Here is a 12,367-nt window from a genome sequence, read left to right as displayed (position 1 = left end):
GTGATGAACAAACAAGCAATAAAGAATATTATGGGGAGTAAAATAGATAATTTTGATTAACTGAAATTAAAAAGCTTTTGCATAGGCAAAATTAATGCAACCAAAATTAGAGAAAAAACAAAACTGAGGGAAATTTTATAGCAATAATCTCTGATGTACTTCTCAAAACTTTAAGGGAACTGAGCAAAATTTATAAAAATATGAGTCATTCCCCATTTTCCATGGTCAAATAATATGAACAGCAATTTTCAGAAGAAGAAAACAAAGTGTTGAAGTATACTCTAAATCATTACTGATTTGAGAAATGCAAATTAAAACAGCTTTGAGATAACACTTCACACCTGTCATATTAACTCAGATTAATTCACATGACAGAAAAGGAAAATAACTAATGCTAAAGAGGATATGAAAAAATTAATGTACTGTTGGTAGGACTGTGAATTATTCCAACCATTCTAGAAATTAATTTGGAACTATAACCAAAGAGCTATTAAACTTTTTTCTGAAGCAATAATACTACTACTAACTCTATATTCCAAGGAGATCCAAATAAAATGGAAAGAACATAATTATACAAAAATAGTTCTAGCAGATTTTTTTTGGTGGTTACAAAGAATTGAAATTCAAAGAATTGAAGGAATAACCACCAAATGAGAAATGGTTAAACAAATGGTGGTACATGATTATGATGGAATACTATAATTATATATATATATATATATATATATATATATATATATATATATATATATATATATCCATTGTGATGGATGAACCATAAGAAATGATAAATAACATGGTTTCTGAAAAATCTAGGAAAACTTAGATGAACTCATGAATTTAAGTGAACAGAACCAGGAGAACACTGTATTCAATAATAGAAATATTGTTACTGTGTTAAACTGTGAAAAACAGCCATTCTGATCAAGATGATTTAAGACAATAATGAAAAATTCTATTCACCTCCAGAGAGAGAATCAATGAGCTCTAAAAGCAAATTAAAGCATACTTTTTGGAACTTTGTTTTTATTTTTTATTTTGTTTCTCTTTTCTTCTGTAACCTGGATAATATATAAATACTTCTCTAATCCTTTGTTCTCAAAGAGGTCTAATGACATCAATAGGGTGATGTCTTGACTTGAAAATTAAATGGATTTGAGTGAGGCAGAATTGTGCAAACTTATCAGTCTCATTCTCTCCTTCCCAGCCATCTGGGTCCAGTAGCAAGTCATTGGTCAAGACCATTGGAGATGACCTTTGAGGCAGTTAGAGACCTTGGCCTTTTCTAGCTAGATTTTTCCCAGATCTCAGTTTTTTTTTTAATTTATTTATTTTGAATTTTACAATTTTTCCCCTAATCTCACTTCCTTCCTCCCCATCCCCCACAGAAGACAGTCTGTTAGTTTTTACATTGTTTCCACAGTATACATTGATCAAAGTTGAATTTGATGGAAAAGAAATCATATCCTTAAGGAAAAAATAAATTTTAATAGTGAAATTACATAAAATAGTGTTTTTTTAAATTAATGGTAATAGTCTTTGTTCTTTGTTCAAACTCCACAATTCTTTCTCTGGATACAGATGGTTTTTTCCATCACAGATACCTCAAAATTGTGATTGTTGCACTGATGGAATGAGCAAGTCCATTAAGGTTGATTATCACCCCATGTTGTTGTTAAGATGCACAATGTTTTTCTTGTTCTGCTCATCTCACTCAGCATCAGTTCATGTAAATCCTTCCAGGCTTCCCTGAATTATCAGCCCTCCTGGTTTCTAATAGAACAATAGTGTTCCATCACATACATATACCACAGTTTATTAAGTCATTCCCCAACTGATAGACATTCACTCAATTTCCAATTTTTTACTGCTACAAACAGGGCTGCTATGAATATTTTTTGTACCTTACTCATAATCTCTTCAGGGTATAGACCAGGTAGTGGTATTATTCAGTCAAAGGGTCTGTACATTTTCATTGCCCTTTGGGCATAATTCCAAATTGCTCTCCAGAAAGGCTGGATGAGTTCACAGCTCCAACAATGCATTAGTGTCCCAGATTCCCATATCCCTTTCCAACATTGATCATTGGGCTTTCTGTTCAGGTCTCAGTTGTTTTTTTCTCTTTTGAGGCAATAACTGTTCAGTCAAAGACCATTTAAAATACAGGTGAAAGATGGTCTAGTTTTCCTTTATAAAGGAATCAATCAGGGAGGGAAAGAACATCAGAGTTTCTGGTCAGAACAGTCCTCTTTCCTTGTACAAAGTGCAGACTTTGAAGGAAATTATTGGTCTCTGTCAAAAGTTTACCCCACCAAGACCATCTAATCTAAGGAAAATTAATTCCCATTGTGTTTCATTCAAGTAAGGTTGGGTGAAAGTAGATCCTTTGCCTAGATTGCCCAGGGCTAGGGGTAGTCTGGATGTAAAGATAGTCTCTTTGAAACTGTCTTTTTTTTTTAATTGTCTTCCACCAGTGATTTGAAGTCATTTCTATAGCCTTTCTTTAAAGTGAATCCACTTCTGTTTATTAAGTCTACTTTCATGAATTGTTAACAAATCATAATTGATTGCCAACCTCAGGAACATTATCCTTCCAAGCTGTATCTAAACTATGAGTCCATAGCTTTGATTCATCTTTGGTCCGAGAGAGATAGACAAATGATCATTTCATTTATTCATAAAATGCTAGTTATTAATAAGGTGATTAATTACTCAGAAACTATGTGTCTCAAATTTTTAAACAACCACAGGTTTGACAAGCAATAGCTAGTGAATGAGATCAGACCTATCAGTTGACAAAGAAATGATAAACAGGAAGTTCTTGGGGAGTAGGAGTATTTAAAAACAAAGGCTAACTCCTTTTTACATTTTTAAACAGAGTAGTTGCTTAATAAATGTGGTTCTTAATGTAATTGAATTGAATCAAATTGCCAACCTAGTGACACCATTTGAACAAACAAATTTTTTTCTCTCCACACCATACAACTCCCAAATGATGTATATAATACATATTCACTGACAGTTTCAGGAAATGATGATGTCAGTGGGGGTCAATTCAAGTAGATTAAAATTTAAAAAAACTTATTACCCTGATGTAGACTTGGCATCAAAATGTCCTGTCTCATTTTCAGAGTTAGCATATTAGGTAAAATTTTTGCTGCCAAGTAATCATGCATTTTGTTTGTTTTTCTATTTGCTTTCATTGGATCATGAGATCACAGATTTAAAAGTAGAAGGACTGTGAGGGGATATCTAGCCCCATTTTCTCATTGTAAAGATGAAGATAATGAGGACCAGAGACACTATGTGAATTGACCAAAATCTTGCAGGAAGCAAAGATCAAAGGTGTTTTTTAAATTCAGTGATCTTTCTACTTAAACATTGCTTTATTAGTAATATATTTATCTTTCTTTCTCAAAGAAGACCACAACATCAGGGACAAGTACATGATTGGATTTGAGTAAGAGTTGAGGTGCTAAGTCACCAGCATCACTTTCTCCTCCAGAATCACATCCAGTGGACAGTTTTGAATCAGGACAACTGAAGATGCCCAAGATGTAAGGCAATCAGATTTAAATGACTTGCCCTAGGTCACACAGCTAGTTAGTGTCAAGTGTCTAAGGTCAGATTTGACCTTCTGTCATCCTGACTTCCGGGCAGATCCTCTACTAACTGTGCCACCCAGATGCCTGACATAACATCTTTATTATCATTAGGCAGAACACTGGACCTGGGATTAGAAAGAGCAGAATTTAAATGTGACCTTGGATACTTGGTAACCATATGGCCCTTAGCAAGTAACTTAATATGCTGACTTCAGTTTGCTCAAATACAAAATGGGAATAATACCAGCATCTTCATCACAGGAATGTTGTAGAATTCAATAAAGAAAATATTTGTAGAGCACTTAGCAAAGTACCAGACATATCATAGATACTTTATAAATGTTCATTTTCTTCCTGCTATTATTATTATTATTATTAATATATTGAGAAGTATAATAATTATGAGCATTTCTACATACAGAAAAAATAGTAGTATATGATAAACAAGAATTTTTATTATAATTTCAACTGTAGTTTGTGATGAATATTTTATCAAAATATTTCCTTAATTTCAATTAATTCGGTATTTGTTTTGTGTTTTAATTTTTTCCTATATTCCATTATTTCTTATTGCAGTATTTATGGATAATTTTAAGAAAAATCACTTAAAACAAAGATCTTGCTTTGAATGTCTGAACATTTAATATATCATATGAAAAAATGAATATTACTAATAAAATCTTCCAATCAAATAATATGAATATATTAATTCAGACCTTATCAGCAACAATATATCAAATTTTTTGGTTTTATAACTATTAGTAGAATCGAGAGGTGAAAAGGTAGGCAAAATTTTAAATTATTTTTATCATAGTTTCAAATTTCTTTCCTTAATAATTTTACCAATTCATAAATCTAGCACCAGTGCATTAAAGTGTTTGTTTTCCCTCAGTTCCACCCCAACATTTATCATTTTCTTTTTCTGTCAATTTTGTTAATTTTTTAAGATGTTTTTGTAAGGCAATGGGGTTAAGTGGCTTGCCCAAGGCCACACAGATAGGTAATTATTAAGTGTTTGAGGCTGGATTTGAACTCAGGTACTCCTGACTCCAGGGCCGGTGTGCTATTCACTATGCTCCCAATTTTGTTAAGCTTAACAGTGAAAGGTGCACTCTTCTAAAAAAGATATAATTTGACCTCTTAATTTTTTATGGATTGTGATATTTTTTCGTAAGATTGAATACTTTGGGTTTCTTTAAAAATTGCTAGTTCATGTCCTTTAACTTAACAATTAAGAAATGGATCATATTCAAAAGAATTTGTAGTAGATACTTTTCCTAGTTCATTATTTCAATTATAATTTTGGCTATATTGATTTTGTGTATTAAATTTTGATTTTCTAAAATCAAAATGGTCCTCTTTAGCTTCTGTTATTCTGCCTAACCCATGTCAGGTCATCAATGCCATCCCTATAGCTAAAAGAATGTTTTGTCCTTAGATATTTAATTTGTTTATAATGCCATGTTTTATTCATTTGAAAATTTCCTAATTTATTATATATATATATATATATATATATTTGAGATTTTCCTAATTTATAGTATAAATTATTAGTCTTTTCGTGGTTTCTTCTATTATTTTCATGTAAAGCTTTTCTTTGTTCCAACATTTATTTTTTTTTGTCAAATAGTGAGTTCTTAGCACTCTAATAGGAATCTGGGCTTCTTCTCAGACACAGGATAGTAGGTTTATTTCCATCTGTATTTTGTACATCCAATCTTTCTCACTAACAGTATCCTATTTTTCTTAATCTCACAAAATTAATTTCATGATTACTACTCTATAATGGAGATTCCAATCTGGTATTAGCCCTGAGTTACTTAGAGTTTTCCTTATTCATATGTGTCAATGTTTCCATAGAAAATGTTATGCAATTTAAGTAACATAATCCTTGTTTGTGTGTCTTGATAGGAAGATTACCAAAGATTTAAAATGGTTTTTAGCTATTTTAAATTTAACTACTTTTTCCTTCTCTTCTTGGTAGGTATTATTACTATTGCTATTTATTATTATTATTATTATTATTATTATTATTGTATTATGCAGAAATGCCAATAACTTTTGTGAATTTATTTTGTATCCTGTATTTTGGTGATTATTATTTCATTAAAATCTTAAATTACTTCTCAAGGGTTCTCTAATTTGACCATCATATAATCCTAAAAATATGATAGTTTTTGTTTCTTCTTCAAACATATACCTTCAAATTATGATATTTTGTCTTATCACTATAGTTAATACATGGAGCAATATATCAGACAGTTACTTGCCTAGAGTCACACAGCATGATAGTGCAGATGGGTGGCATGATGGATAGACCATTGACTTTGGAGTTGAGAGGACTTCAGGAGGACTGGACTTCAAATCGGCCCTCAGATACTTGTAAGTACTAGCTATATGACCTTGGGCAAGTCTCCTAACCCTGATTTCCTCACATCCAAAGTCATGTCCCCTCATGCTGATTCATATCTCCAGATGACTATAGAGGAAAAAGTGAGACTGGTGACTTAGCACAGCTCTCTCTCACTCAAATCCAATTCATGTCCTTGTCATGGCATCACCTCCCTCATGTCATGGTCTTCTTCAAGAACAAAGGACAAACATCATCATCATCATCATCATCATCATCATCATCATTATCATTATCTTCATCATCATCATCACCATGGCAAATAGTAGAATTGACAGTAGCACCAAAAAGATGTAGAATTGTGGGATTTGATCAACTTAAGTGAATATCTGTCATTAAAGGATTCTCTTGTCAAGAGCCTTGTTAAAGGGAGATTAAGGTGCATCAAAAAATTTTTTTTGATTAATGGTTAGGTTTGAGAATTTTTGTTTACTCATCTATTAAACTGAGGGGGGGTATATTTTGGCTTCTACTTTGGATTGTTAAATTTAAGAATGCTTTATGATTTCTAGTTTGTCTCCAACAAATTATGTCTTTTTTTTCCTCGTCTTCTGAAATCTGTCTTGATTTGTTGGTCATTAAAAAAATCTTAGTAACTATGTAGTCCTTGGGACCCAGTGCATTTGTCCTTACATACAATGATATATTTTTTTATTCATTTATGATTCCTGATAGTTGGACTCAAGGTTCTACTCAAGTCTTTATATTATAATTTTATTTTATGGTTTGGATGGTTCATTTATCCCATTTTGACACCGATATTTGATCTTCATATTTTTACTATTTGTTACCTTGACTTTGGATCCTCCTTTTCCCAAACTATGGCACCCTCATTATTGATACATTTAGTATTAATCCCTACCTACTCCAAATATGACACCTGACTATTAAACTCTTATTTTTCTTCACTTAGAAGTGCCATTAACAGAGAAGCCTTTCACCAAATTGATTCAAGGAAAAAAAACTCGCTATATGGTAGGTTAATTCCTAGCAGATGACTCATTGTAGTTCTCTCTATCTTAATCAGATTTATAGAACAAGTTTACTTTGAACTGGAAATGTCCTGAAAAGAAAACAAGTGGGATTAAATGCTAAATGGGGTCATAAATATGAAATTGTGACAATAATAATTAACAGGTGTGATAAAGTCTTTTGTTAATGTATTTAAAATCCATTTTTTTGCTAATAAACATGCATTTTAGTTAATATCTAACAGAGGTAAACAAGAACACTAAGCAATTCTTTTACACATTTCAGAATGAATAATAAAAGTAAATTCAATGGTCTTTGTTCAACAGATATTAATTTTTTCAAGAGGTTAGTTGCTCATAACATTTTTCTTGTATTAGTTCATTTGGAATGACCTATACACATTGAAAAATCCTTTAAGTTCAGAATTATCAATGAAAATATGATATTTGTCCTTCATTCTAAAAGAGGACCATGATATCAGGAAGGTAATGGCATGACAAGGACACAAAATTGATTTTAGAGAGGTGGTACTGTTGCTAAGTCACCAGTCTCACTTTCTCCTTCAGAACCATCTGTGTCCAGTGACCAGTTATGAATCAGGATGACTGGAGATGATGCAATGAAATCAGGATTAAGTGACTTCACCATGGCCACACAGCTAGTAAGTATCAAGTGTCTGAGACAGGATTTGAACTCCAAGGTCTAGTTCTCTAATCCACTGCACCACCTAACTGCCCCAATGAAATAATAATTGCCAAAGGCAACAAATCATTTTCCCTGCCCCCCAAAAACAAACCCCCCAACAAAAGCCTGATTAATATAACTTTGCAATAGCACATGTAAGTTTTGACAGTCATGCCAGTCACATGATTATCTAGAAGCTCAACAACTACAAAAAGATGATTTCAGATTTAATCAAATGTCACCTCCAATTATTCAGCAATGCATTAGAAATTTTAAAATTCTCCCTCTCAGCAGTTCAGAGAGGTAGGACAATGGTTTTAGAATGACTATGGACAATGTTATTCCCATTCAGAGGAAGAAAAACAAAATAAAATTAAAAAAAAACCTTAAGAATCTGATGAACATTTTATAAAAATTATCTCTTATGAATCTCTTTCCCTTTATCCTAACTCCTCATACCAAAAAATAAATAATCTGCAAAAATGTTTATCAAAAATATGTATGTACAATGCTAACCTGACTGTTCATCACAGATGGGAGGGGGGTGGGAAGGAAGGGTAGAAGGAAATTTTGAACTTAAAAATATGCATGTACATATGAATGCAATTTTTTTTTAGGGTTTTTTTTTGCAAGGCAAAGGGGTTAAGTGGCTTTCCCAAGGCCACATGGCTAGGTAATTATTAAGTGTCTGAGACCGGATTTGAATCTAGGTACTCCTGACTCCAGGGCTGGTGCTTTATCCACTGTGCCACCTAGCTGCCCAAATGAAAAAAATTTTAATAATTATAAAACAATTTAAAATTCTCCTTATTCAAAATAAAATTTTAATTCTTGTAAAAGTTATTTTCTGTGAATGTATTCACTAAACTATATAATTTCTGATCATAGCCCTGAATAATAGGGCTTGTGCAGTTACATCAACATCTGAACCCTCAAGAATGGGGAAAAAGCATTTCCATTTCACTATAAGACATAATTTGATTTAACTAAAAAAAATATTAATTGTTTCAGAATGTCATTCCAGGCAAAGACAATTTCCAGTCATGTTGGCTTTCAATTAATGAAAGCCTCTTTACAAAATTTTGTACTTGATTAACTGTATAGATGTTGCTCCCAAGTATCTAATGAACATATGTGACAATTCTCATATACATGGATGAGCAAGCCTGTAGTTAATTCAATCCTATCTAACTATTTATCTGTCTATCTATCTATCTATCTATCTATCTATCTATCTATCTAAACAACTTAATACATGTTTCAATAGCATCTGGAGAATATGATCTATCCTTAATTAGATGCAAACTCAGGCCATGATCCAATTTAATGAAAATAAAATTAATGAAAAGTTCATCATAAAATTATCAGTTTAAAATATCCTTAGTTTCTATAAAATTTGAGGAAAATAGTAAAAGTTAAATATAACTACAGAGTTGAAGTTAAGAATAAAGGTAAGTGATTCATCTTTTTTTTAAGTTTATGAAATTAAATGAATAAACAAAGGACCTAATCTATTATTGCCTGACATACCATCAATGTTTCTTGATGAGAAGAACTGGAGGAGCCTGGAGATTTGTTTAATCAGTTTCCAACAGTATATCCATCACTATCCTCTTGCTCCCACCAAAAAAGAAAGGTTAAGATAATTTTAAATAATTAATATGAATAGCAGAATCCAGGATTTAGGTTTTTTTTCCTGTGACTTTTTCAATGATTTTTCTAAAATAAATCTGGTGTGACTGGATTTAAGAAGTAAAATCCCATATTGAAAAAGTAGGAGATACTTTGGATTAAATAATGCTGAAACACTGTTTTGTTGTAAAAGCAAGTTTCATTACTGATATCATATTGCTTTATCCATTTATATTCAGAATTCAAAACAAAACTAGAATAAAGAGGTACAGGGTATTTGTGGAAGGAATCTGAATTCTGTTATAGTCAGACATAATATACATGCTTTGGCAAGTTTTTTTTTTCCTTTCCCCCTCCAATGATTGTTGTTCCCCCTCCGATGATCAAACAGACACAGAGAAAAAAAAAAGAGAAAGAAATACATACATACATATACATATATATATATATATATAAATGTATATTTAAACACATACATATATATTTTATAAAGTAACAAATTAAATCCACAAATACTCTTATGATTAATAGAAAAATGCAAATAAAATGCTCTTAATGTATGGATTCAATTTTCACAATAATGAATCTCAGGTCTGCACAGTTATCATATATAACATAAATCTTGCCTTAAACTATGTACATTTTTTACCTTTGCAACATATGGGTACCTTCTTCATAACTAAATACTTATTTAAAGTAAAGTGTTATTCTTGCCAAAACAGAAGCCTGGTAAAAATGGCCAACACTACCTCATTAGTTAGTAAGCTAATGGAAAAGCTGCCAACAGTTCTTTAGTGTCTAGAAAACAGATTTTTATATGTGCCAAGTCTTCACTAACTTACTTTTGTAAACACAGGTGTATTAGATTCCAAGGAAGCCAAAAAAGAAAGAAAATGAATTTAAAATAAGTTTTCAATTGCTACATGATGAATATGACCTTTATACTAAAACCAATTACTGAAAATACAGAATCACTTCATGAATTACTTGCTCCTTTAAATTAAAAAAGTTAGGTTGGTAGTAATATTTAAATTGTTTATTTTTAATGCATATACCTCTACTTTTATACTCCTGCTGAAGATTGCACACCCACACCTCTATGTCCCATTGGCATCTCAAATTCAATATGTTCAAAAAGGAGAACATTATATTTCACTTAATCTTGGCCCTATTCCATATCTGTTATTTCTTTTGAGAATGCCAGAATCCTCACAGTAATCCGAGTTTACAATTTTGATGGGTTCATTTTTAAAACTCTGAGTTCCAAATTTTATCCCTTCCTCTCTGCGCACATACAAATCCCCTCAGTGAGAAAGGAAGTAATTTAATATGGGTTATACATGTGTAGTCATGCAAAATATTTCCATGACAGTTATGTTGTGAAAGAAAATACAGATCCAAAATAAAAGAAAAGTCAAGAAAAGGTGTGTTTCAATCTGTATTCAGGTACCATCAGTTCTTTCTTTGGGAATGATTAACATTTTTCATTAGAAGTCCTTCAGAACTTCTTCAGTCATTGTATCACTGAGAAAAGGCAAGTCATTCACAACTTATTATCTTACAATAATACTTCTACTTTGTGCATAGTATATTTTATTTTGCTTTAGCTAATGTAAATCTTTCCAAGCTTTTCTGAGAGCATTCTGCTCATCATCACAACCATATATGACAATTTGTTCAGCCATTTCTCAATTGATGAGCATCTCTTCAATTTAAAACTCCTTTCCATCCAAAAAGAGCTGTTATAAATATTTTTGTTTCTATATCATAAGTCCTTTTCCTTTTTTTCAAATCTCTTTTGGGATATAAACCTAGTAATGGTTTTTTTAGGTCAAAGGGTATGCATGGTTTTAAAGACCACTGGACATAGTTCCGAATTGTTCTACAGAATGGTTGATTAAGTTCACAACTCTAGCAACAATGCATTAATTGGTCTTTGTCTCTACATCCCCTCTACCAATTTTCATTTCTCTTTTTAGTCCTATTAGTCAATCTAATATATATGAGGAAATACCTCAGAATTATTTTAATTTGCATTTTTTCAATCAATAATGAGTTTGAGCATTTTTTCATGACGATAGATAGTTTGTATTACTTCATCTGAAAGCTGTTCACATTGTTTTATCATTTATCAACTGAAGAACAGCTTTTATTTTTATAAATATAGTTGAGGTCTATATGTTTGAGAAAACTTTATCAGAGTAACTTGCTTTAAAATTTGTTTTTACAGTTACACTTGATCTCTGTCTACTCTCTTTCTAATAGACTCCTTCCAAATGCCTGAATAAAGAGAAAGTTCCTATGAGTTATAAGTTTCATCTTCTCATAAGAATGTAAGTAGTTTAACCTTATTGTATCTTTTCTGTTTACCTTTTCTGTTTACCTTTTTATACTTTTTTCATGACTTTTGTATTTGAAAGTCAAATTTTCTATTCAACTCTAGTATTTTCATCAAGAATGCTTGGAAGTCTATTATATCATTAAATGTATTTTAACCTGAAGAATTTTGCTCTGTTTTAGTGGGTAGATGATTCTTGATTGTAGTGTTTGTTTTCTCCTTCCCCAATTGATGAGCATCTCCTCATCTTTCAATACGTTGTTATGACAAAAAGAACTGCTATCTTTTTGGTTTGAGGGACTTTCATTTTTTTATGATTTCTTTAGGGCACAGACCTAGTAGTGGTATTGCTGTTTCAATAAACAACATAGTTTTATTATCCCTTGAGCATAATTTCAAATTGCTCTCCAGAAAATTTGTAGAAGTTCACAACTCTGCATACAATGCATTGTGTCCCAGTTTTTCCACATCGCCTTCAAGACTGATTATTATTATTTTTTGTCATTTCAGCTATTTCAATGGGTATGAGGTAGCACCTTAGAGCTGCTTTAATTTTCATTTCTCCAAGCAATAATTATTTGAAGCATTTTTAATATGACTTTAGATAGCTTTAATCTTATTATCTGAAAAAAAGCCTATTAATATCTTTTGGTCATTGAGGAATAACTTGTAGTTTTATAAATTTGATTCAGTTCTCTTACATATTTTAGAAATGAGTCCCTTATC

The sequence above is a fragment of the Macrotis lagotis genome, chromosome 7, assembly GCF_037893015.1.
Source record: "Macrotis lagotis isolate mMagLag1 chromosome 7, bilby.v1.9.chrom.fasta, whole genome shotgun sequence".
NCBI classification, from domain to species: domain Eukaryota; kingdom Metazoa; phylum Chordata; class Mammalia; order Peramelemorphia; family Peramelidae; genus Macrotis; species Macrotis lagotis.
Note: the sequence above shows the minus strand (reverse complement) of the source record.